The sequence below is a fragment of the Barbus barbus genome (genome assembly GCF_936440315.1).
Source record: "Barbus barbus genome assembly, chromosome: 27".
NCBI classification, from domain to species: Eukaryota; Metazoa; Chordata; class Actinopteri; order Cypriniformes; family Cyprinidae; genus Barbus; species Barbus barbus.
Genome location: NC_136755.1, coordinates 10214958 through 10242798, shown reverse-complemented (window position 1 = coordinate 10242798; position 27841 = coordinate 10214958). Strand labels below are relative to the sequence as shown.

The 27841-nt window shown below is 39.7% G+C and overlaps 1 protein-coding gene across 1 annotated transcript in view; it reads left to right on the top strand.

Moving 5' to 3' along the window:
* The first annotated feature begins 15663 nt into the window (after positions 1-15663).
* The window catches only part of LOC306847674 (visinin-like protein 1), a 32089-nt gene continuing 19911 nt past the window's right edge, over positions 15664-27841 (top strand). The window contains exon 1 of the mRNA XM_079381769.1: positions 15664-15783. The gene's annotated coding sequence lies outside the window, so the exon portion shown is untranslated. The remainder of the gene's footprint in view (positions 15784-27841) is intronic.

The window sequence follows — 27841 nt, the reverse complement described above, 5'->3', positions numbered from 1 at the left end:
GCTATGTATGCCAATAGGCAAAACACATCTGCTTTTCCTCTAGATCACTTTACTATGGAAGCCTATGGAAGCCCGTTTCCGCCAATGAATAAAAAATAAAACAAGGTAATTGCGACTTTTTTTCTCAGAATTCTGACTTTTTTTCTCGCAATTCTGACTTTTTTTCTCAGAATTCTGACTTTTTTTCTCGCAATTCTGACTTTTTTTCTCACAATTGCGAGTTTTTATCTCACAACTCTGACTTTCTCGCACCATAGCAAACCACTCTCCGCGTAAGGCTTTTGGACGCGGTTGGACAGTACCATTACCGCCGGGCTTTCAGACACAACATTCTTCATTTCTTTCTAGTTCTGAGTTTGAGGCAGCTTCTATCGCGTTATTTTAATAACAGCTGTCAAGTAAAAACACGAGAGTGGATATATATGAATGCACGCAGGTGGATTTCCTTCACACTCGCATAAAGCGCGCTTTCATCTCTATGTTCTTGCTATAGAATTATCTTATCTCCTGTATTTAATGTTGTAAGATATCAAGCAAGACATCCCCAATGAAAATTATAAATAAATTAAGGATTCATTAATTTGAAATAAGTTTTTATTATTATTATTATTATTTAGTCAATTATATATGAAGAGTTCAGATGCAAAAGCCTCTAAGTGCCATCTGAAATTTTATTCTAAAATGAGCATTTTTCTCAGGTACAGGTTCTTTTCATTGTCATTAAAACCCTCTGATTGTTTACGGGGTCTTTTTTTACCCCAAATGACTTTTGCTCAATTTTTTAAAAATGTTCCCTTTGTCCAAATGGTATGAAACCTTCTATGGCTCTCAACACTTTCTAGATGTACAAAAAAAAATTAATTGGAATGATATCTGTTTTTATGTTAGCGTGACAAAATTTGTGACACTCGTGGCTTTCGGGGTCTCTGGAGACCCCGCAATCAAAATAGACAAAATTCATCATCAAAATCAGAAACAACGCAGAACACATCAACAGAAATGGCACAAATAAAGTGGCACACTTCCACCAATGCAAAAAACATCCACAATGCTAAATTATATTGCTCACAACACACACACACACACACATAGAGGAACACATTTTTAGAGACTATAAAAACTGTTCTCTTATCATTTGTAAAATAAAATCATCCAAAATGCAGTAGGCTACCACCACAAAAATAAATTGGTGACACTGACACATTGAAAATGTGCACACTCACACACACACACACACACACACACACACACACATTTGTAAGGCTATAATTTGTCAAATAAAATCATCCAAAATGCAGAACCAACACAAATATAAAGAGGTGACACTGACACCGACAATGTGTACTCACACACTCTCTCTCTCTCTCACACACACACACACACTTATTGTTCCTCGTTGTTTGATTTCTTTTACTAAATTTTCTTTTTACTGCTTTATTTGCTCACTTGTTATTGCTGTTCAGTTCATGTGTTCATATGTAATATAACTGTTAATTTCTGTTCATTTTTGTTCTGTTACAGTTAGTAACTGAAATGTTGATTAAAATTGTAGAATTATATTAAAAATAGATAATTGAAATAAATGATAAAATCTTAAGACTCCAACATTTCTCTTTGTAACATTTTGTTCAGGTTTGATTCTAATCATAATGTAACATTATTGAAAAACTGGGGGGTTTTCAGTACAAAAAAATACTAAACTTTGACAAAAAATATTTTATTTTTGTTATAATTGTGATTTTATAATATTTAGATATGAATCCAACTGAATCCAACTTGTGAAAAGATATCTTTCAGGTCTCTCAAATAGCAAATAGCATATAGTGGAGCTCTATGGCCATCTAGTGGTTAAAGGGATATTTTTTTATTTTAAAACTGCATTTTCCAAAAAATGGGTATAAATGTTACATTAAATAATTTAAAATGATCCATGTTATCCCCATGAATGAAAGTTAGAAATCTGGGGCTTATATAAAGTGAATTTTACATCAAATGCTGTTTTTTTGTAAATTTGTAATTTAAATAAATATTTATTTATTTATAGAAATTTAAAAGATATCATAAATCCTCCAAAAACTGCACAAATGTTGAGTAAAAACATTAACAAACAGAGTAAAATTACATTTGTAAAAAAAAAAAAAACTATTATCTTGTTACAAAATTAAATGTTATTGTCTGGGGTCTCTGGAGACCCCAAAAAAACTATAGGGTACAGAGATTTAAACCATCAGAGGGTTAAATTAAAATAACTGAATATAAACGAAAAATACTAATTTTAGAAGAGAATTTCAGATGGCATTTAAGCTTTTGCATCTGAACTCTTCATATATAATTGACTAAATAATTTTCATTTATTTATAATTTTCATTGGGGATGTCTTGCTTGATATCTTACAACATTAAATGCAGGAGATAAGATAATTCTATAGCAAGAACATAGAGATGAAAGCGCGCTTTATGCGAGTGTGAAGGAAATCCACCTGCGTGCATTCATATATATCCACTCTCGTGTTACAATAATACGCGCTTTACTTGACAGCTGTTATTAAAATAACGTGATAGAAGCTGCCTCAAACTCAGAACTATAAAGAAATGAAGAATGTTGTGTCTGAAAGCCCGGCGGTAATGGTAGGCTACTGTCCAACCGCGTCCAAAAGCCTTACGCGGAGAGTGGTTTGCTATGGTGCGAGAAAGTCAGAGTTGTGAGATAAAAACTCGCAATTGTGAGAAAAAAAGTCAGAATTGCGAGTTTATATCTCAGAATTGCGAGTTATAAAGTCAGAATTGCGAGAAAAAAAAGTCAGAATTGTGAGATAAAAAGTCGCAATTACCTTGTTTTATTTTTTATTCATTGGCGGAAACGGGCTTCCATATCAAACTAATAAGACGGGTGACATAAAATACCCATATTATAACAAATAAATAAAATATCTTTGGAAATCGCCCTTTAAAACGAAGGCTCGGTTTGTGGTTCACAATTATTTGATTAAAACAAAGACAAAGCCACTTATATATAAAAAAAAAAATTATGTTTTTGTTAACAGAAGTCATATTGCGCTTTTAATTGCCTCCGCTATCGTCCTGTCAATCATACTCGCGGGTCATTTTCAGTAAAAATGTATACCCAAGTTCTGACTGCTGACTGAACACTGGTCAGTGATCCTCTCTCGCTCGGCGCTGTCTAGCACAGCTTCATCACACAGATTTAACTCTGCACAGCTAAATAAAACGGGCTGGTGGCAGACTAATATTTAATATTTCTGATGTAAAGATTTCTGTGAAACGCGTAAAGTTGCACAGAAGAAAGCCCAACAGGACCTGCCCTGTACAGTTTAAGAATCGGAAGCCATAGTAACGTTAGAGGACTATTATTTTGTTGAACAGACCTGAGCGACTACTGATGACGTCACATGCTCAGATTTGCTTGACCAATCGGCGGAAGGGGGCGTCTCAGGACCGCCCACATGTGGAAAACGAATTTTGAAGTCATTTATTCGTTTTATGCCTCTGAACTAAAAAACGAAAAATCAAGCCGAAATCTCGTTTTTTCGTTTTTTTTAAAAAAACGAAAAAACGAATAAAGGTGCCGTTTTCTCGTTTCTGCTTATTTCGTTTCAAATTGGAAAACAAACTATCAAAACGTACACGGACCGTGGAGCTTATTTCAAGTGACTGTAAACAATCAACACTAAATAAGACTTACCTCACAGATTGACAGACACACACAGAGTAGTGGTTGCTGAATGACAAAAGCTGACGCCGGTTCCACCGCACGTGCTTTTATGCTTCCTGGCCATTACGTCACCCGCCTGTGACGTAGCGCCCATCCTTTGGACAGATTACACTTGTATCAGAGCACGGTCACGCTGAAGGCGTTCCCCTAGCGTTCTCGGACGCAACTTGAGTTTCTGAAGAGGAACAGTAGTGTTGTGAAATATTATTACAATTTAAAATAACTGTTTTCTATTTGTGTATATATTAAAAAGTAATTGTATTCCTGTGATGCAAAGCTGAATTTTCAGCAGCCATTATGCCAATCTTCAGTGTCACATGATCCTTCAGAAATCATTTTAATATTTGGTGTACATTTGGTATATTTGGTGTTCAAGAAACATTTCTTATTATTATCAATGTTAACAACAGTTGTGCTGCTAATATTTAATTTTATTTTATTTTAGAAACCACATTTTTTAAGTATAATTTGATCAATAGAAAGTTCAAAAGCACAGCATTTTTTAAACTGAATTTTTTGTAACTGTAAAGGTGTTTACATTAACTTTTGATCAATTTACTGCATCCTTCTTGTATTAAAAGTATTCATTTCTTGGAAAAAAAAAAATCTTACCCTGCACTTTTTAATGTTGTTGTAAATACATTTGCTGGAAAAAAGAGTAAAAATACTGTATTACTATTGTAAATACTGTATTATGTAAATACTGTATTATAAAAATGAAAGTCTAGTTTAGAAAAACACCATCACAATGAGAAGAACATAAAAACACTAGAAACATTATGGCAAAGGGAATCTAAAGGGAAATTCTCAAAAAAAAAAAAAGTTGTTAACTGTAATAAAAATATCCCAAATTGAATAAAGTCCTAAAATAGGTATGCAAAATACAATTACTTATGGTTTATTTTGTTGATTTTGGGGTAAAATGTAATGTAATTTTTGTTCATTATTATTATTATTGCTGTTGTTTTTGCTACTTTGATTTTGGAGCAATACAACCCAACATGTTTGTGTGAAATAGGGTTATGCATGGGTTAATAAAAACAAACAAAAACAAAAAAAAGAAACACAAGCACTGACTAAATAAGTGTCCTCAATTTTATCAGCAATGCTCATTTCCTTATACATAATCCTACATTTCGTAGTCATTTGTCGACATTATCATCAATACTGTACTCCTTATAGCACCCCTGACACCCGCACACACATACACTGTTGTGTGGGACACCTGTGTGTTGTTGGCCACCTGAGGGGCTTTGATACACGCTGGGCTTTAATCTCCACACTGGGCTCTTGTGCCTTTGAAGTGTTAATCTGAGGCACCTTCCCTTCCTCCTCACAACATGGACACACATCCACGGTTAGCCTGTGGTCAGGCCTGGGCTGAGCCAGCTGGCTTGTGTGCAAACCCACATGCATGCACAAAAAATACAGAAGCACACACCACCTGTTATTGGAACAGCAAGGAAAACACCTATAGTGCCTCTAGAGAGATGTCAGAGCCCCTCATGTAGTTTACTTCTGTTATCACTAAGAAAGTACCGTGGTGTTTTGAATATGGCACCATAGTGATATGTTTTTGGGACATGTACTAAGGTAATACTGCGGTCTTCTTTCAAGCAAGACAAAAAAAATAATCTAGAAACAATTTTCACTGAGAAATGGCTAGTCAATTTTACAAATAATTATAGAGTCAGCAAGTAAATGTGAAATTTTGAAGTAGAGACTTTTAAAATTGATTCTAATAATCTTTGTTGAATTTACAATTTTTGAAAAATCCTTTTTACAATGTGATGCAAATACCATTGTGGTGTCAGATGGTGATACTTTTAAGTTTTTTTTTTTTTTTTTCAGGTTTAATTTATTTTTATTTCAGTTTTAGTTTTAGTTCAGTTCTAGTCTCTGTTTATTTTTCTTAGTGCATCAAATTAAACTAAATGAAATTTAGAAATGTTGGCAACTTGTCTCCAGACCTAAACCCTATTGAGCATCTGTAGGGCATCCTCAAACGGAAGGTGGAGGAGCGCAAGGTTTCTAACATCCACCAGCTCTGTGATGTCATCATGGAGGAGTGGAAGAGGACTCCAGTGGCAACCTGTGAAGCTCTGGTGAACTCCATGCCCAAGAGAGCTAAGGCAGTGCTGGAAAATAATGGTGGCCACACAAAATATTGACACTTTAGTTTGGGCCCAATTTAGACATTTTCACTTAGGGGTGTACTCACTTTTGTGGCCAGTGGTTTAGACATTAATGGCTGTGTGTTGAGTTATTTTGAGGGGACAGCAAATTTACACTGTTACAAAGTGTCATTTCTTCAGTGTTGTCACATGAAAAGATATAATAAAATATTTACAAAAATGTGAGGGGTGCACTCACTTCTGTGAGATACTGTATATGAAGAGTTCAGATGCAAAAGCCTCTAAGTGCCATCTGACATTTTCTTCTAAAATTAGAATTTTATCAGGCTCCTATATTTATGTTCAGCTATTTCACTTTTATTGCATAGAAAAGGACCTATACATTGCCATTAGAGTAAAATTACTGAACCTGAACATAGGAGCCTGATAAAAATGCTAATTTTAGATGAAAATTTCAGATGGCATTTAGAGGTTTTTTGGGGGGGTAATTTATAAGAACATTTAAATGCAGACGATTTTATTAAGATCACATTCTTTTTATTAATTCATATTCATTGTAATGTACTTTGTGTAATCTAAGGTTGTAAGTGGTTCAAAAAGGGCTTCATAGTTTTTCTGTACAGAAAGAACAGGAATAAGAAATATTCCACTTTAGTATTAGTAAGGTCAAGAGAGATTAGATGCTTAATAGAGCCAGCATGAGAAGAGAAGAGAGAAGCATGGGAATGAGAGAGCGAGAGGATATTTATAGAAACATGTATATGAGGAAATCAAGGACGGAAAAGTAGACGTTTAATAGATAGATTACTCTCTGTTTGTTTTGTTCTTTCTCTCTTTCCATCCCTCCTCTTTATTCTCACCAGCCTGCAGATGAAAGAAGAGGAGGAACCTGCAAGGTGGTTGTCACAGGCCTTTTCTTTGCCCTGGAGGACCTGTGTGGTTGCTATAGAAACTATAGAAACCGCATCCAGGGAGGCAGAATGTGTGAGTGTGTAACAGGTGTATGAAGAGGTGCTAAGGAAAGGTAAAGCAGAAGGAAGACTGACAAGGATGAGAGATGAAAAAGCAGTAGCCTACCGTCATTCAGCTAAACTCAGCCTGTGTGTTTAAATTAAATCCCACAACCTGCAGTAAAGCTGGATTGTTTCTGTTCATAAAGTACTTTAATAATAATAATAATATAAACTAAAATATTTAACATTTTAACTCAGGTCACTCACTGATGCACAAAAAGAGCTTTAAATGTTTTTTGGAATTTTGTAAGAAAAAAAATGTTTAAGATGAAAAGTGACAAATATTAAAGAGTCTGTATACAGTCCAACAGCAATGGTCATTTTTTAGCTTGTCTGCTTTTGTGTGTTCCATACAGACTGTGAGTGTGCTTTAGTGATAAGGATTTTTTTTTTTTTTAGATTTTTGCTTTTCCTGTAGGTTAAACACTCCACTAGGTGGCGACAAGTGATGGTCTTGATGAGTGAATCATTGGATCATTCATTGAAAAACACAGATTAATCCAGATATGAAACAAACAAAGCAGAGTATTTGTAAGTGAGTCATTGAATGATTTACACAACAGATTTATTTAAAAACATTGATTCATTAAAGAACAACACACAGTTACTGTGTGTTGACAAAGTAACAATATTGTGTTTAAAATGTAAGTTACTCAGTAATAATACTAAATTACTATTAATTGAATTGAATTGCTGTTTTTTAGTCTATTACAAGCCAGCAGAGAGAAAATCGCTCTTTTTATTTATAGAACTGATGGCATAAACCTAACTTTACCTAAACAATAAACACAGAAAGTAGCTGATCTTTTGTATAATAATGAAATAGGCCTATTACATTTGAGCTAATTTGCTTTTCATGTATTTCATGTATCTCCCATATTTTTCATATTCCACATTATTAAATGCGCAGTGTCTGACTGATATTTCTGTTCACAAATAAACTCTGTTTAGCAAAACTGATAAACATTTACATTCAAAGCTTTTAGCAGATGCTCTTATCCAGACCGGCTAACAAAACGTAATGTGAAAGAGCTAAAATCACCCTTAATGGATGTGTGTGTTCAGAGGCTGTTCTTCAGAGTCAAACATCTGAGATATGGTTTGTGTCAGGGTGTATATTGCTGATGGCAGATGTGCACTGGATAGGCAACGGATGAGCCAACGGCCACCAAAACATCAAACATCAATGTCACTGCCGGAGACTGTCTATCTACATGACAAGCTGAGAAGAACTGCCTCTGTGTCCTTGGATCACACTGATGCAAATGTTAACAGAGGAGCAAACTGTTTGGACTACAGACCTTTTACCTCAGGTTTCTCTGTTGTTCTCAGTCGGCAGAAGAAGACTGATACTTTGTGAGTCATTGAGATTTTTCTTGTTAACAACGGATGAGCCTCAGCAAGACCTCAGGCCATTAACCCCAGTGACTCAGACGTCAGGTCTTTTCTTAGATACCTTGAGAGATGCTTGAGATGACTAAAAGACTTGTTAACTCTGTGTTAAGTCTAAATGTCAGCATGGACTCTCAAAGTTTGTTCGTCAGTATGAATCAGGTCATGGGTTTTGGCACATATGCCCCTGGTAACATATTATCACAGACAGCTTACAGGTTGTAGCTGTCCACCTCACACAGTGAACTTCATAAATCTCTCTAGCCAGAGCCGAGAAGGATGTGTTTGCATGGAGCACCAGGAAATGAAACTTGAAATGTGCTGTGCTGTAGTGTAACATTACTTTTTAAAAAGAATGTTTTAATCCTAATCAGTGGTGCAAGTTAAGCAGGACTATTACTGTAGGGATGCACTATTTTAAAATGCTGGGCGATATCGATAAGCCGATGATTATTCTTATACTACGGCTGATTAATTTTCTATAATATTTTACCTAATTAAATTAAATAAAGAAAAAAAATCACAAAAAATTAAATCAGTTGCTTTAAATTCTACCATTTGTTTTTTATGTAAAATTATTTAATATTATAAGTGTTTTTAAAGATTAACCTTCAAAAATCATTAGATGGTGGCGAATATAATTTAAATGTAAAAATAGAAGAAATTAGTAAATATTATGTTTCCAAGGATTTCAGATGTGGAAGTCATATGTAGTTTGGTTAACTGGTGAAGTAGTCGCAGAAAACTACAACAAATACAATGTTTATTTTCCCTTCGCTCCAATAACAAAAGAAATGTCTACAACAACTTTTCTATGAATTCCAAAAAGAGGGGGGGGGAATACTGTTGCTTAAAAATATTGTGTACATTGGTCAAAATAAAGATGTCAAATTTTCCATCACTCAGCCACTGAATTAGAAACACTTAGCAGCGTTAACTAGTTTTGTGTAATTTAAGGCCAAGGTAATAAAACACAAAGTTGTCAGCAGATAGACACAGGAAACAGAGGTAAGTGCAATACAATCAACAGGTTTATTGAGTAGCAGCAGAGGGCAATGAGATGAGCAGAATGTCCAGGTAAGCAGGCAGGGAATGGGAATGTCTCTAAGGCTTATCTGAGTGTGAATGTCCTTTTTCCTTTTCCAGGGGATCCGGAGGTAACAGTGGTGAGTGGAGACGGTGGAGAACTGGAGCGGTGGTGAACAGGGATAGGAACACGAGAGCAACTGGTAAGTAGACAAAAGGTAAGTGGGTCAGGTTAGTCAACATGGAAGGTTTGAGACCAGACAGTGAGTGAGTGGGAGGAGTGCAGGGATATACTGCTGCTGATTAGTGCTGACAGGTGGCGGTGATCAGAAATCAGGGGATTGGAATCTGGTGAGTGTCGTTGGTGGAGACAGCGGTGACTGTGGTGACTCTCTGACAAAAGTATTGTGTTACAAATGTACATAATTCTTATATAAAAATAAATAAATAAATACATGTCATCAGTCTATGAAAAGGGTCCATATGGATACATTTAATTTAAAACAAAAATCTGTCATATTTGGCTAATGACTGATATATTACAGATTGCATCCCTATAATATTGTTCATACTTTGAAACAAAACTCTATCCCAAATTATTAAACATCTACACACTCACCGGCCACTTTATTAGGTACACCTGTTCAATTGTTTGGTACCACAAATTGCTAATCAGCCAATCACAAGGCAGCAACTCAATGCATTTAGGCATCTAGATGTGGTGAAGACAACTTGCTGAAGTTCAAACCGAGCATCAGAATGGGGAAGAAATAGGATTTAAGTGACTTTGAACGTGGAATGCTTGTTGGTGCCAGACGGGCTGGTCTGAGTATTTCAAAAACTGCTGATCTACTGGGATTTTCATGCACAACCATCTCTAGGGTTTACAGAGAATGGTCCGAAAAAAAAGAGAAAATATCCAGTGGGGGGCAGTTGTGTGGATGAAAATTCCTTGTTGATGTCAGAGGTCAGAGGAGAATGGGCAGACTGGTTAGAGATGATAGAAAGGCAACAGTAATTCGTTACAACCAAGGTATGCAGAATAACATCTCTGAACGCACAACACGTCGAACCCTGAAGTAGATGGGCAGCAGAAGACCACACCGGGTGCCGCTTCTGTCAGCTAAGAACAGGAAACGGAAGCTACAATTTACACAGGCTCACCAAAATTGGACAATAGAAGACTGGAACAACGTTGCCTGGTCTGATGAGTCTCGATTTCTGCTGCGACATTCAGATGGTAGGGTCAGAATTTGGCGTTAAGAACATGAAAGCATGGATCCATCCTGCCTTGTCTCAACAGTTCAGGCTGGTGGTGGTGGTGTAATGGTGTGGGGGATATTTTCTTGCCACACTTTGGGCCCCTTAGTACCAATTGAGCATCTTTTAAACGCCACAGCCTACCTGAGTATTGTTGCTGACCATGTCCATCCCTTTATGACTACAGTATACCCATCTTCTGATGGCTACTTACAGCAGGATAATGCACCATGTCACAAAGCTCAAATCATCTCAGACTGGTTTCTTGAACATGACAATGAGTTCACTTTACTCAAATGGCCTCCACAGTCACCAGATCTCAATCCAATAGAGCACTTTGGGATATGGTGAAACGGGAGATTCACATCATGGATGTGTAGCCGACAAATCTGCAGCAACTGCATGATGCTATCATGTCAATATGGACCAAAATCTCTGAGGAATGTTTCCAACACCTTGTTGAATCTATGCCATGAAGAATTATGGCAGTTCTGAAGGCAAAAGGGGGTCCAACCCGGTACTAGCAAGGTGTACCTAATAAAGTGGCCAGTGAGTGTATTTATATGAATTAAACAGGTGAAATACTATAGACTTACATGGAAGGAGAAAACTTAGCCAACAGGGAACAAATTATTACATACACTAAAGAAATCCACCTAAAACAACAGCATGCCAACTACGTAGTATTGCTTTGCGCATCAGGCTAACATTCTCATATATTCTTCAGAGAATGTAAAAATCTAGTTCATACATCTGTTTATAACTAGAAGAATTTCAATAGATTTCTTTCCTGCTTTTAGTAAAGGATCCTTTGTGAGCCTCTTTAACCATCATCATGTAGACTCATCTTCTGAGCTAACATTTATGTCACAGCATAAACAAAATAGCAAATCATGACCTCAGCAAAGAGGGTCAGAGGCAGACATTTGCCCTAATTTGATTAAAATGCCTCTGATATAAAAAAAGGAAATAAAATGTCTCTCTGCTTTAAAGGTCAGGATGTGTGGGGAAGGGGAATTGAGGTCAGGTAATTCTGCCTGATTGGATGCTCTGTAGCTCCATGATACCTTTCCCATTGTTCCAGCCACGTCACCTCTCTCTAAATGCACACGCTGTCCCTTCTTTGCTTAATTATTACCACTGTTGATTAGCTGGCTACAAAGATTCCAGCTCTTCAGACTCTAATTAATTTGTTTTCCCTACTATGGTGGGCTGTTGGCAGAGAGATGGAGGGAGAGGGGGTGGGGAGGGTGTCCTTTGAGATAAGCGGAAAGGTCGTTTAAACTGTTAAACTGTTTTTTTTCCATCATAACAAATAATGGATGAAGATTAAATGGCGCTGTGTGTGGAAAAACAAAGCTGAAGTGGCAATGTGCTATAGGTTTGGGAATGATGTATTATCAGTTGTTTATATTACAGTGTTTACAGCATTTCCATGAATAGCAGCACCATGGGACACTGGGACGGGCTCATCAGAACTACAATGAGAGGGTTTCCAAAAAGAGGGTTTTGCAGCAATGCCATAGAAGAACCATTTTCAGTTCTCTAAAGCACCTTTAAGTAAATAGTAAAAAAAAAAAAATCATAATGCAATAAGAACATTTTAATAAACATTTTTCCACTATTAAGAACCTTTTGTATCTGCTTGATGCAAGGATGGAGCTTGCAGTTGAGCAGGCCATGGAGGCTAAAAGTCAAGTTTGAGACCCTCAAGAGCATTTTGAGTATCCCAATGGTGACACTTACATTTCAAATCTATATTTATTGGCCATTATTGCCATAAACTTCTATTATATTAAAGTTAATGTTGGAAGAGCATATAAACAGATGCTTACCTCAATACCAAAACAGTTCTTCTGGCATCCCTCCACAATGGGGGGATTTTTTATTATTATTATTAATTGATCAGCAACCAGTGGGTAGCAATGCCGTATTTCTGTCCGCTCATCACTAATTTAATTTATTAAGTAGTTTGGCGGGACTTTAGTTCTTGAGTCAAGTCTCAAGTTCAAGCCCTCTTGAACAGCAAGCCAAATCTGTTTACCATCACTCAAGGATTATATGAACATTACGAACAGCAACTGGGGTCAAATTACTGCTAGCATGGTTTTAGAAAGTCTACATTACTTTCAACACTAGCCTAAAACAATATTTAAATAGAAATTTAGCTTTTTAACATTACACTAGTCTGTGTGGCCTACCCATTTGAAAAAAAGCAAACTTGTTACGAAAAATAATGTCCTTTAAAATAATATACTCAAGTGCAAACTAAATGTAATGTTTTCAGACACATAGCTGCATGTTATTTGCAATTAAATGTATTATACAAATAATGTATTATAAAAATATATTAATTAATTTATTATAAAATAAATACAATTAAGTTTAAATTTCTATAACATGGCATTATTTAAACTTAAGAGTGCTTTTAAAGGGATAGTTCACCCAAAAATTAAAATTCTGTCATTAATTATTCACCCTCATTTCATTCCAAACCCGTAAGACCTTTGTTCATTTTTGGAACACAAATTAAGATATTTTTGATGAAATTCGAGAGCTTTCTGACCCTCCATAGGCAGCAACGCAACTACCATGTTACCAAAAATTACTTTATTAAAAAAAAAATTATCTTCTGTGTCAGTATTCGACAAGCGTTCACAACAGTCCCACGACACATGAGAAGAATTATTGAATAAAGTCTTTTTGTTTGCTTTGTGCACAAAAAGAATTAGCTTAATAAAATTAAGGTTGAAACACTGATGTCACATGGACTATTTTTAACGATGTTCTTACCTTTCTGGGCCTTGGACGTAGTTAACTTGCTGTCTATGCAGGGTCAGAAAGCTCTCGGATTTCATCAAAATATCTTAATTTGTGTTCTAAAGATGAATGATGGTCTTACAGGTTTGGAACGACACGAGGGTGAGTAATTCATGATCTTCATTTTTACGTGAACTATCCCTTTAATATAGACTTTCAGGCATCTTTATAAATAATTTTTCATGTTATTCAACACATTAAAATAAGTGTACTTTAAAGCATGATATAATGATTTAAGTGTACTTAAGTGTGTTTTCATTCATATATTATCTGCAAGTACAGTTTTTAAATATACTTTTAAGATTTAATGTGCACTACAAGTGCACTTTCATCACTTTCCATTTTTTGCAAGGGTAGGTGACATCATCTCTAAAGGGCACGTTACATGCAATTCAACCCGGAATATAACCTTGTTACTCTCACTATCTACTGTGAAAATATACCCAAAAATGTCCTATCCACTTCTAAGCATACCAAAGAAAAACCCACAAAGGAAGGACTGGACATCACAGTAAGAGTTCACATTATCATATGTGGTCTCCTAATTCTGATCAACTTCTGCGTGCAGCAGCGGGGTGAATGGCAGGGCAAATCAACACACTTTAAATTGACTGTGACAGCAGCCCACAGAACCAACTGTTAACCAAATGCTGCCCATCTGCGGGTAACTGCAAGAGACTGTAAACCAGAGACCTGCTGTTTTTTTCTCAGAACATCTCAGATACTGACACCTGCCAGTAAAGTGCTGGATGCCATATTTCCTCATCTGTGGAAGAGAGTCTGGAGTGGGAGGACACCAGGAGGGACGTGCATGACATGTCTGCTGATGTTCTTTTAGAATGACCCAGAATATGCGTGAAGGTGAGTCCAGCAAACAATTACACCCTTCCTGATGTGATGCTAAATAGCCAAGGAGATCCAAAGGCAATGTGATGAATAGGAAGGACAGGACGAGACCATTTAAAAAGGATTAAATTAAGGATAACAATAGAATGTTGTGTCTCAGAAGAAAACTATTTGCTAATCAAGCAATTGTTCAGGTGTCAATATTGTCATTAGAATTGAGCATTGGGTATCGGAGGTAAAACAACACAAGGTCACCTGGTATTGTATTACAGTTTTTCTCAATTGCTTTGGCTCAGTTCTTAACTGAAATTCGGATCTCTAAACAATTAGGTTCTTGTTGACACCAGATTTGAATTTCTTATTCATTTAAGCAAATTGCATTTGTTTTGGCACATGTCTGCAAAAGAGTAAAGAGTTTGTACAATAACTACACAAGGGTTTTTCATCAAAACTGATGAGTTACTACTCTTCATAACTTTGTCAGCCATCAGATGCAAAATTATTCATTCAGTTATCAAAATCAGTCAGACATACATGTACATTCAATAAATGCATGAAATGTTTGTGATGTCCGCTAAATTGGCAAATGTTGACTTTATAACTTGGACATGCAAATGTTTATTTTCCATTTACATGTAACACATTGCTACAAAAATAAATGGACTGAAAACATACAAATGTGCATAAGTCTTTTTCTGTGTAAGTACTTGACTTTTCCAGTAAACTTTTACCTATAAAATCTGTATCTAAAAAAGATTTGGGCAAGTTACTATATTTTACAGACATGCAATTGAATTGTGATTGCACTTCAAAATTAAGCCAAAGCAATTGAGAAAAATTATAACAATAGTCTCCAGATGTAGCCTAAAATTGACTCCATTCCATCTCCAGCACAAACTTGATCAAATGTTTATGTGGTTTAATTTGTCACCAACAACAAAAAAAAAACTTTTGCACTTATGTTTTTCTTATGATAGATAGATAGATAGATAGATAGATAGATAGATAGATAGATAGATAGATAGATAGATAGATAGATAGATAGATAGATAGATAGATAGATAGATAGATAGATAGATAGATAGATAGATAGATAGATAGATAGATAGATAGATAGATAGATAGATAGATACAACGATTTATTTTACCTATTCAGAAATGCAAATGATTAAAGTACCTGTTCGAGTGAAGATAAACATGCACATTTCCTCTGTTGGCACGCAGTGATGCCCGCAGGAAGGTGCAACAAGCGCTAGTTCGCAAGGTATGCAGCAACGAGCTGTTTTTGACTGACAGTTGAGACCATCCAATTAAAAACGCATCATTTTTGACAGTCGCTCGAATCTCTGATATTGGCCAATCAGAGAACGGCTTAGGCGGTCCTTATGCAAATGTGTTGGCAAGGGAAACGAAACCGCTCCATTCATCCTCCTCATCACAGAGAAGAAACAAATAGGTGGCGTTACTCTGTTGAAGTACAGTTTACTCCTCCAACCGCGAGAGTACAAGTCACTTTGAGCGATAAATAAAAAACCGGATACTTCTCTCACGATATTTGGGTGAGTAATATTGAAATGGTCATCTAGCCTACCTATCTGTCATTTCATGTTCATTCATAATGCGCGCATTGCTCCTTCATATTTCAGTTACTGACCCACATACTAAAACACATTAATACATTTGCATTCACTTGTTTCTTTGCTATAAAGGGACAAATGTTTTTCAATAATGTGCCTTACAACTTTTACTTAAAAAAACATTGCTATGTTGTTTAATCTTAGTCATACATTACTATATCCTGCATTCATACTGATGTCATTAAAGTAAGATTAAACAAAATGGACCATGTGAACATATTTGAGCGCCGCCAATAATAAACTCATAATTGTTCATTTGGTCTTATATTCAAATGAGCGTTAAGTTGGCTTGTGGTTTTATATCCTACTGACGACTTGGTCTGTTGCATTTATTAGCCTGTGCTGTTGACACAAGCTTGAGGCGTTAAGGTTTGTTCATGAATAGCGCGGTGCCAGAAAAGTTGATGGATGCGTGGATGTGAGTCAGTGTTGTGTCTGCGCCACGCATGTATGAGTGGGACAACATGGCTGTGTCTCAAAACAGCTGCCTTCCTAGGCAGCATTTTTGGCCATCAAACGTGCCTTATTTTGGGCATCATAGGGGACTGCAGCATTTCTGGGTATGTATAACATTTTGGGCACCATTGACTCATGTAGCATTTTGGGGCATTATAGGTGTTTGCAGCAGTTTTGGGAATCTTGACTGCAGCATTTTTGAACGTTTTCGTTGGACAGCATTTTTTGTGGGCATCATGTGCGTACAGCATATTTTAGGCATATTTCATTGCTCTAGGGTCGATTTTGGGGCATCACAGGTTCATACATTATATTTTAGGAATATTTAATTGCTTATATTTGGGCATCATGAATGCATCATTCATAGTGCATTGAGCATTTTTGGGAATCATGGACTTGTGCGTCACTTTTGGACATCATATGTGCTTGTAGCATTTTTGGGCATCGTATATGTGTGCAGCCTTTTTCTTTCAGCAGCATTTTTGGCATTACTTGTGCAGCTTAGTGTGGACATCATAGGTGCGCACAGCATATTTTACACATATTTCACAGTTTAGGGATAATTTTTGGGCATCATGGATGTGTACACCATTTTTGATTATCATAGGCACATGCCACGTTTTTTTTTTTTTTGGCATCATAAGATGCATGCACAATTGTTTTGGCATCATGCCGTTGCAGCATTTTTGGGCATTATAGGTGCATACAGCATATTTTAGGCTTATTTCTAGGGATCATTTTTGGGTATCGTGGATGCATGCAGCATTTTTTTGGCATCATAGGCACATGCCATGTTTTTTGGCAACATAAGATGCATGCAGAATTGTTTAGGCATTGTAGGCCGTTGCAGCAATTTCGGGCATTATAGGTGCATAAAGCATATTTTTAGGGATAATTTTTGGGCATCGTGGATGCATGTAGCATTTTGTGATAGGGCACTGTAACAGTTTTGGGCATCATTAGCTCATGAAGCATTTTTAGTCATAATAAGCTTTTAGAGAATTTTTAGGCATCAGGCACTTTATTTGTGAATGTGTGCTCGTACTCTTACATTTGAAAACAATCTGCCTATAAACGCTCAACTTTAATAAATAATTGACTGCTCTTTGAGTGCTCTGTTCACCGGACACCAAGTGTTCACCACTGAACTGTCACTAAAATTATCAGCAGCGAGTTGTGAGAGCATCGGTTTCCATCCATGCTGCCATTTGGTTGGGCCTGCGAGTGGCCATGAAGCTTCAATGAGCTCAGTATGTCTCACGCCCACTGCTCATTAAGCTCAAATAATGAATGGATGCAGAAGTGATTATGTATGCTTAGATGAAACACGGCAGAGGGCAAAGAGATGTGGGATGTTTCAATGGTGAGAAGAGTGGAGGGCTACGGCCTCATTACTTCATGACACACTTCAATTGCTGAAGTGCAGGATGATTGTAAAATCCGTACTTAGTTTGAAATGTAAAAAATCCGTACTTTATTGAAAATAAAGCATTTTATTGAACTTTTTGACAAATATAATGAACATATTATAAAAAGTTTGCATGTGTTTTTTTGTTGGTCCATATAGTATTATATCATAGAATATGCAGCTCATATTTGAACATGAATGATGGCAATATATTTAATACAATACGATCTTGAATCAGAGATGTACAAAAAAGACTCTTAAAATAAAGGTTCCAAAAAGACATTTCAGTCAGCAGTTCTTAAATTTTTTTTCTTTCAAAGTGTGAAGAAAATTTAAAAAACGAAAAAAAAAAAAAAAAAACCTTTTTCCACTACAAAGAACCTTTGTGCAATGGAAAGGTTCTATGGATGGTTCTTCGTCGAACCATAGATGCCAGTAAAGAATATTTTCAGATATAAAGAATATTTTCTTTTTATTTTTAAGAGTGAACTTTTCTTGTGAAAACTCACATTTTCACGATTTTTCTTAAAAAACGATGTACAGATAATCAAGTAAACCTTGCTTCAGGCCAGTAGGTATTAATCTTGAAATATACTAACAATAAAAAAGTTATTTGTAATTTTACTTACAAACTCAGTTAAACATCCACAGCAAAAAGGCACTTTTTTTTTTTACTTGCTAAAAAAGCATAAACTATCAATTATATGACAGAAGGCATGTAGAAGATTGTGTACAACAAGTTTTGATCAGATTAACCTCTGAAATTTGCATATCGAATATTATTTAATCTTTTTTAGGTGAACTAAAAGGTAGTAGTATTAGACTGTGGACAGGCCATAGGGTCAGCACACACACGTCCAGCCGTCCGCTTTATTTTGTCCCCAACAGTAGCATTGGGCAGTATCGCACTACACTCACACACATGGCCGATTGACTGATTACCCACGTCACATGCTCTGGTTTTCGTGGCGATGGATGGCAGATTTAAAATGGCTGAGCTCTGAAAGCCACACACAGTTGTCAGCTTTTTGGCAGGACCGATCTAATGGCCTCCAGGCGGCTCGATATGGAAAAACAAAGGAATGCCTGCATGGACTTTTGTGTTTTGTTCCCCTCTCCGATAGGATCCTGTTAATATTGTACATGTTCGTCATGTCAAACAGAAGCGTTCTGGCTTGTTTTCTTTCAGTTAATCTTTTTTTCTGGTGTTGTTGTTGTTCTTCTTTGCTCTGATTCCTGTTCTGAATTTGAATGAGAGGCAAGTACAGTGTCATAACGGGGGGATGCTGTCAGATACATTTAGCAGCTGGAGTTATCGGATGATGCCCTGGGGTGTTAGAAACAAATTGTTCAATGCTTACCCAACATGTTACAGCATATAGATAAGGCAGGATATGAAATTCAAACCATGATAAGGCTGATTTTAAGAAGTAGGACTGACTGTTCCATGGCAAACATAGTGTTGGCAAAGAATGACACCCGCTGTGCTTCCAATCTATAGATAGCATGTGCAGCACATCCTTTACGATCTGCCTGCTTGTCAGTTTCCAGCCTATTGACTTGAACACAAATTGATTTTATATTGAACTGACAATAGAAACTAAGTATATATGTAATATTTGCACCTTCCCAGAGATGATATTTCAAAATTTTGATGTTTACAATTGATTTGCACAGTTGTTTTTTCACTGTAACCGTATCTGATGCAACAAATTTTATGTAGTGCACTTCTTTCAGAGGTATTGCAGTGTGCACTACATCGACTGCCCAGACTGGTCACCACATTTCATAATCCCATTTATTTCCCCCCCCAAATACCATCCTTGAGAGGGCACAGTTCAAATACAGCCTGCCTAGCCACTTAAATCAAATGCAGCATAATAAAATGAACGCAGAAAGACTGTGCACCTGTGTGACATGCCGTTCTGAATACTAAATACTGATTTTGCTCAAGTTGTATTATTGCAGCATCTGGAACAGTTGTTTAATGGTACAATATATTGTTCTGCTTAACAGAGATGGATGGCATCAACTGTTTACAATGTTGCTGTTCTGTACTCTAGTAGTGGCAGAACCTTTAAAACTTTGTTTCCTAAACCACAAGCATAATGATTTTATAACATTTTTTTTCACAATGTTGGTGTTGGTTTTGTTGCAGGATTCTGTTTCTGTTGTGTTGCTGTTGTAGCGTTGTGGTACCAAAGAGTAGAGGAAATTGAGGGGTGGATACCTCATTCTCAACTAGAGACGCCAGAAATGGCAATATATGATCGACTACGCCACCCTGGAAAACCAGGGAAATGATAGCCCTAAGGGCACACAGATTCGTTGTGAGTGAGTGGGTGAGGAAACATGAGTCGTATACGTATAAATAGAAAAAAAGGTTATTTTAATCAATGTCAAATATATAACTAAAAAAAAGATTCAAAGTTAAAACCTCCTACATTAACATTTTAGTAATGGAGAACACCATCAATTTGCATCCATTCATACACATAATAAATAAACAAACTCAAAATTAAAGGAAACAGTAAATAACAAACTCAAATTTAAAGGAAACAAATTATCCAAGAGCAGAGGTATCTGGAGGGACGGGCCAGCTGCCACATTGGAAAACCCCCCCCTGAATAAACCACTACAACTACCAAAACGCACACGTGAAGGTTAGATGCCAGAAGACACAGCACTAGGTGTGAACACCACACGAATGGCAGCGTTGCCTTCACCCTCCAGAAACCCCCACAGCTCCTGCAACAAAAGAAAGGGAAAAAAGAACACAAAACACATAAATCTAAATCGAAGCAGAAATAATATTAAATAATTTAAGGATCTAAACTACTTAACAAAATTAGGACTCTCAATACCACATGAAGACAAGGTAACATTGAAATAAACCAACTTCACTCAGGTTTGCAGTGACAAAACATTAAACAGAAAATGAACAAAAGAGAACCAAATAATCAAACAAAACGTTACCCAACATTAAACATACAAGATGCTTACGGACCAACGGCATTCAAACAGGCGGCGGCCAAAGAAGGTAACGTTAGTCTGCCAGCCCGTACAGTCAGACGAAGGCACAATCCTCGATAGCAACGTGCGACAAAACCATAGCAGTTAATGGTTGCGGTCATAATAAAAGTCGAGGCAAAACAACGACATAGTCGCAATTACACACAGTCACAGTTCAATGTTGACGCTCAATTCCCACAAATAGCCCAAGAGACCCTCAGTTATGCAGGGGAACCTGCCGAGCACAAAGATAATGTGTTAAAAAGAGAAAACAAGTTACTAACACACAAAATTACGATCCTACATACCGCGGGATGCTCACTGCACACAAACCACTTCATAGTCGCGCACCATATTGCAATACAGCAGCTCAGTCAGGAACATAAGTGACATACTATCAATGCCACCAAAACGAAACAAATAGTAAATAACCAACCGTGGTCAATTTCTCCTGGTTATATAAAAAAACGGATACTCATACCTGTGAGGAGTCGGGAGCCAGCACGCAGCAGGCGCGGGGAAACCAGCTTACCGTCTAAACCTAACAGCGAAAGAAATTCTCATCAACCGCCTGTACAGCCCGAGAAGCACCGGTTCACCCCCGAACGAGTCACATACCTGCAGCAACTACGGATGACGTCACAAGGGCAGTACCGAGACGCGTGCCAAGTGGCCATAACATATCCCTTATATCCAACGAAAAAGGGGAGGGGAATTAAACTAAGCGCAGGTGTATGACATTCCCATAGATGGATTCAACCACCCTGCTACAGTCTACCCCCCAGTTACACATCGTCGCCCCGACGATGAACTCACTTACCCCGCCATTAGTCCCAAGGTCTGAAAAACGCAAGCATTGCATTAGACATTAGGCTCGGGGGTACAGCAACAGCTGCCATTTCACCCGCAGCCCTGGGCAAACGGTGAATATTAGAATGCTGGCCAGCTGTGGCCCGCCTCGATCTCCCTGGGACAACCTCAACAACAGGAGGCTGCTCCACGGCTGAGGTACCTGGTGATACCACCGGGCCAAGCCCTATACTACCAGATTGATTTTGCTCACCTGGCAATCGAAGCTCGGGTACTGGAGGAGCGGAATCGACAAGATCCGATACGAGTTGAGGACCTTCAGGCCTCACTACCCACAAGTCCACCTCGTCCACCTCATCCACCCCCTCCTCCGGTTCCCGTTCGAGCTCCACCACCGGCCCATCAGAAAGAGCAGGAGCAGGGTCCCTTTGGATCCTAGCCTTTAATAGAGACCGATGAACTCGCTTCACTTTGCCCTCCTCATGTATTGGTGCAATGCTATACACTGCACCCCCAGATCTAGGAGCCTCTACCACCTTATACACCACTGGACTCCACAGGTCCTGGATTTTGTGGCGCCCTCTAACGCCATAATCGCGGAGGTAAACCAACTGCCCCTCTTCCAGTGGTGTGTCTCGAACATGTTGATCAAACTGTGTTTTACGTCGATCAGCAGTCAGTCTCAGCCGTTCTCGTGCTCCCTCAAACGCCACGTGCAACCTTGTCTGATGTTCCACCACCCATTCATGTACTTCCCCAGCCACAGGCTCTTGAACTCTACCGAGCAAAAAGTCAATGGGGAGTCGTGGCTCCTGGCCAAACATTAAAAAAATAGGGAGACTCACCAGTGGCTTGATGCGGGGTGGTATTGTAGGAAAAGAGCACCTGAGGAAGACAGGACGCCCAGTCCCGCTTACGTGAAACCGGTAAGGTGCGCAATAAGTTGTGCAATGTTCTATTGAACCTCTCACACTGCCCGTTACCAGCAGGGTGGTAAGGAGTCGTGCGAGATTTCTCAACCCCGTACAATTTACAAAGTTGCTGGATCAAGAATGATTCAAAACTACGGCCCTGGTCGGAATGGATTCGCCCCGGCACCCCAAACCTGTAGAACCACTCAGTGACCAACACCTGAGCTACCGTCTCGGCTCGTTGATCTCGGGTAGGAACCGCCAAGGTGTACTTTGTAAAGACATCCGTCATTACTAAAACGTTTTCCAACCCTGAACAAGATGCTTCGAGCTGGGTGAAATCAATGGCCACAATTTCATTTGGTCGAGAAGCCAACAAATGACCCATAAAGCTACGGGCACCTGGCTGTAAGTCCTTGGCAGCCTGGCACCTCTCGCACGCCTGACACCATTTCGCCACCATGGCTGACATGCCTGGCCAATAACAGCGCTGGCGTACCAACTCCGTGGTGCGTTCGATACCCTGGTGCCCATGCTCTTGGTGCAACCCGGTTAAAACCTCCACCTGCAAAGCAGAAGGTAGTACCAATTGCAAAATCTCTTCGCCACCATCAGAGCGAAAAATACGGCGGTATAATACCCCCTGTGACTCCATCAATCGATCCCACTGACGGAGTAAAGTTAGTGCATCCCTAGAAAGCTGCCGACGCTCATGAGGCCCAGGGAACTTACCCTCCCTGAAAAACCATAAAACCTCCCCGATTACAGGGTCGGCCTCTTGTAGCAAACTCAAATCAGCGGAGGAATGCCCCGGCAAGGCAGCCACAGCAGCTTGACTAACCAAAGGGACTGACCTTGATTTCTCAGCATGCTGTATAGAGTTTGGGACTGCCATTCCTGGCAGCATGCCATCAGTCACCCCTGAGACTGGTGGCTGGCATCTCGATAAGGCGTCAGCATTTTTGTTGACCCTGCCTGGTCGATACTTGACCTCGAAATCGAAACATGCCAACTGTGCCGCCCATCGTTGCTCAGTGGCGCCAAGCTTTGCCGTCATCAGGTGGCTGAGAGGATTATTATCCGTGAAAACCACACATTTATTTCCCAACAAGTACTCCCTGAATTTTTCGGTCATGGCCCACTTGAGCGCTAAGAACTCAAGTTTCATAGAACTATAATTTAGCATGTTCCGCTCAGTGGGCCTAAGACCACGACTCGCATACGCAACCGGCCTCACCTTCCCACCTTGCTCCTGTGAGAGGACCGCCCCCAACCCACTCAGGCTGGCATCTACATCCAAGATGAATGGAAGGGAGAAGTCCGCGTAGGCAAGCACCGGGGCCCTGATAAACATTCCCTTTAACTCATCAAAGCTATTTTGGCACTGAATGGTCCAAACGTCAGCAAAACTCTGCTCCGCTCGCTTCCTGGGCTTCACACCTCCACACTCCGCAACCAGCCTATGCAGAGGGGCCGCTATCTTCGCAAACCCCTCCACAAAGCGGCGGTAATAACTGGCGAAGCCCAAAAAGGAGCGGAGCTCGGAAACACTGGTGGGCCTTGGCCACCGAGCCACCGCCTCAATCTTTCTTGGGTCAGTCGACACCCCATCAGCTGATATTACGTGACCAAGATATACTACCTCTGGGCGAAAAAACGAACACTTTTCCAACCTTGCTTTAAGGCCCTCACGCTTCAGCCTACCCAGGACAACCTCCAAGCGCTCCAGGTGCTGTATCACTGAGGAAGAAAAGATGACAATGTCATCTAAATACAGTAGTAATGACTGGCACTGTTGATCACCGAACAATCGCTGCATTAGGCGTTGAAATGTACCCGGGGCATTACACAGCCCAAACGGCATCCTGTTCCACTCGAACAGCCCGAATGGGGTGCAAAAAGCAGTCTTGGATTTATCGCTTTCACTAACAGGAACCTGGTTATACCCGCTGGCTAAATCCATGGTGGAAAACCAGCGGGCACCTGTCAGTGCATCCAAGGACTCCTCGATTCTTGGAAGGGGGAAAGCATCCTTCCTAGTCTTGGAATTCAGTTGGCGGTAGTCCACACACATGCGTAGACTACCGTCCTTCTTTTTAACCAAGACTATTGGGGATGCATAAGGACTGCAACTTTCCCGTATAACCTGTGACTCCAACAGTGCATCAATGTGGGCCTTCACTAGCTCATACTCTGAGGGTGGTATACGGCGATAACGCTGCCGGACAGGGGTGTCATCCAATAAAGGGATGTCATGCGACAGTAGACCAGTGCACCCCAAGTCTCCCTCATGAGCAGAGAACACACACCGATACTCCTGTAATAAGGCCCTAACATGATCCTGATCTTGTGCGGACAAAACAGACAGGTCAATAGAATTAATTTGTTCCTCCACCGGGGAGGCATCCTGCGCACTATGGGAACCAATAGCAGCAATGACCGAATTAACCTCAGTAACCCCCCTGGGCAGACTCACCACATAAACGCTTGTGAGAGTGCCCAGGAGGGTCCGAGGATATAACATTACATCCGTAGTCCCTACGTTTACCACTGGTACGGAGACCGTTCCCCGGGTCACCCGCACCAACGATGATGAAGCTAATAGTCCAGCTGGTAAGCCCAACTCTGTGGGCTCAAATAGCACAGTCTCCTTTGAGAATTGCTCAGAACACGTTGCCAGCACTAATTTTAATGTACCGCCTGGAATACGCCATGCTCGACGGCCTCGTATTCTAACCTGACTCACCCGATCGGCACCTAAACGAGCACCCACCTCGTGACAGTGCTGAAATGCCTGAGTTACAAAATTGGGGGCCTGCAGTAATGAGGGCAGTTCAAAAAGGGCAGGGCCATGCTGCCCAAAGAGCTCCCGGTAACAACGGCTAAGGATATTCATTCCCACAATCCCTGGTACTTTAGTGCATAAGCCGCCAGGGGGATCTCTGACAACAAGCACCCCACAATTTGACACCAACCTGCCACAGAGCTCGACATCCAACTCTACATAACCGATATAAGGGATGTCCAGACCATTGGCCGCCCGCAACTGCAACCATTGGCACGAACGAAGGCGATCTTGACCCCATGGCTCGAAATGCTGTACAAAGCAACTCTCAGTAATGGTGGACACCATAGAGCCAGTGTCTAACAGGCAGGGCACCTGAACCCCACCAATAAGAACCACCAAGTGCGGACATGACGACATCAAACGAGATACCGGACTAATATTCTGACAAACGTCTAAGCCATTCTTTTTCCCAACCGAGCTGTGGCTCTGCAGCTCGGTGGGAACTAGTTTTCCGCCGGCCGCTGGAGACGAGGCTGCCCACTCCCCCCTGCACGAGGAGCCGCAAAAGGAGATTGAGGGTGAAGGGGAATACGTTCCCCATCACAATCCCTGGCAAAATGACCAGGCTGTTGACATCTTCTACATATTACCGGACTAGTATGAGAAAATTTATTCCGTGGGTATGAAGGATAACCATGTGAATGAGGAGATTGACTCCGAGCAGCAGGAGCATGACCCTGTAGTAATGCCAAACCCTTAGTAAGCTTGTCCAGCTGTACCTGTTGAGATTTTAACATCTCTCTCAACTCACTTAATTCAGAGCTTGGCATTACACTAGCAGTACTCAACGACGGTCCCCCCTGCACCCCATATTGAATCAAAGGAGCTAATGGAACGGACTGACTCCGCCCACGTACACCACCTGGCATTACCTCCCGCTCCCATCGTATTGCCTCTCTACGAACCTCTAGCAAACTAAAAGTAGGTTGGCGGCGAACTAGCTGCTTAAGTTCACGACGCAAAGAACTATCCACTACATGTTCCACAAATTGATCGCGTAAAAGGGTCTCAGAATTCGACATGACATATGGTGCCTGTTGCTTAACGCCCTCAAGGAGGCTCAGTAGCGCAAGGGAAAACTCTAGCAGAGTCTCTCCTTCCCGCTGCTTTCGTGAGAAAAAGGCCTCCTGCAAGGCCACATATGACTGTGAGCACCCATATAACTCTCGCAATGCAGAAATAATTTTATCCGGGTCCCCTTTTTCAACCGTAGAACGGTGCCGAATCTCTTCCCGTGCTTCCCCCTCCAAATGATCAAACAAAAAAAATGCTCTATCAGTCACAGAGAGGTGACGCAATTGCATACACGCCTGTACTTCCTCGATCCAATCCTCAATGCTGATGCCAGTCCGGCCATTAAACTTTGAGCATTTTCGATCCCGAGGTACGAAAACAAATCTTTCAGGCTGAGCAGCACCCGCACCCAAAGGTACAGGTGCCCCAACAGTTATTACTGGAGCACTAAATGCTGTACTTGGGCCCGGCAATTCAGCAGTACGCTCCTGATGCAATTTCTCATTATCAGCCTTTAGCTGCGCCACCAACTCCCTTAACTGTTGCAATTCCTCCTCCATAATAAATGCACTTACCAATCGTAGAGGGAAGCCAACTGACAGGGGAGATCCGACACACACCAGCTACGTCGCTGTTTTGCCTCAAACAAAAACAAAATACAGACAAACACCTATACTGGATTGTGCAACAACGTTTTTTTTTTTTGTTCTCAAACAAAATACAGACAAACACCTATACTGGATTGTGCAACAACGTTTTTTTTTTTTTTTTTTTTTTCTTCTTTCTCTAAACATACATACCCACGTCCTCACCCAAACACACACAAAACAAAAGATCCTGCCGACTACGCCAAAATGTAGCGTTGTGGTACCAAAGAGTAGAGGAAATTGAGGGGTGGATACCTCATTCTCAACTAGAGACGCCAGAAATGGCAATATATGATCGACTACGCCACCCTGGAAAACCAGGGAAATGATAGCCCTAAGGGCACACAGATTCGTTGTGAGTGAGTGGGTGAGGAAACATGAGTCGTATACGTATAAATAGAAAAAAAGGTTATTTTAATCAATGTCAAATATATAACTAAAAAAAGATTCAAAGTTAAAACCTCCTACATTAACATTTTAGTAATGGAGAACACCATCAATTTGCATCTATTCATACACATAATAAATAAACAAACTCAAAATTAAAGGAAACAGTAAATAACAAACTCAAATTTAAAGGAAACAAATTATCCAAGAGCAGAGGTATCTGGAGGGACGGGCCAGCTGCCACATTGGAAAACCCCCCCCTGAATAAACCACTACAACTACCAAAACGCACACGTGAAGGTTAGATGCCAGAAGACACAGCACTAGGTGTGAACACCACACGAATGGCAGCGTTGCCTTCACCCTCCAGAAACCCCCACAGCTCCTGCAACAAAAGAAAGGGAAAAAAGAACACAAAACACATAAATCTAAATCGAAGCAGAAATAATATTAAATAATTTAAGGATCTAAACTACTTAACAAAATT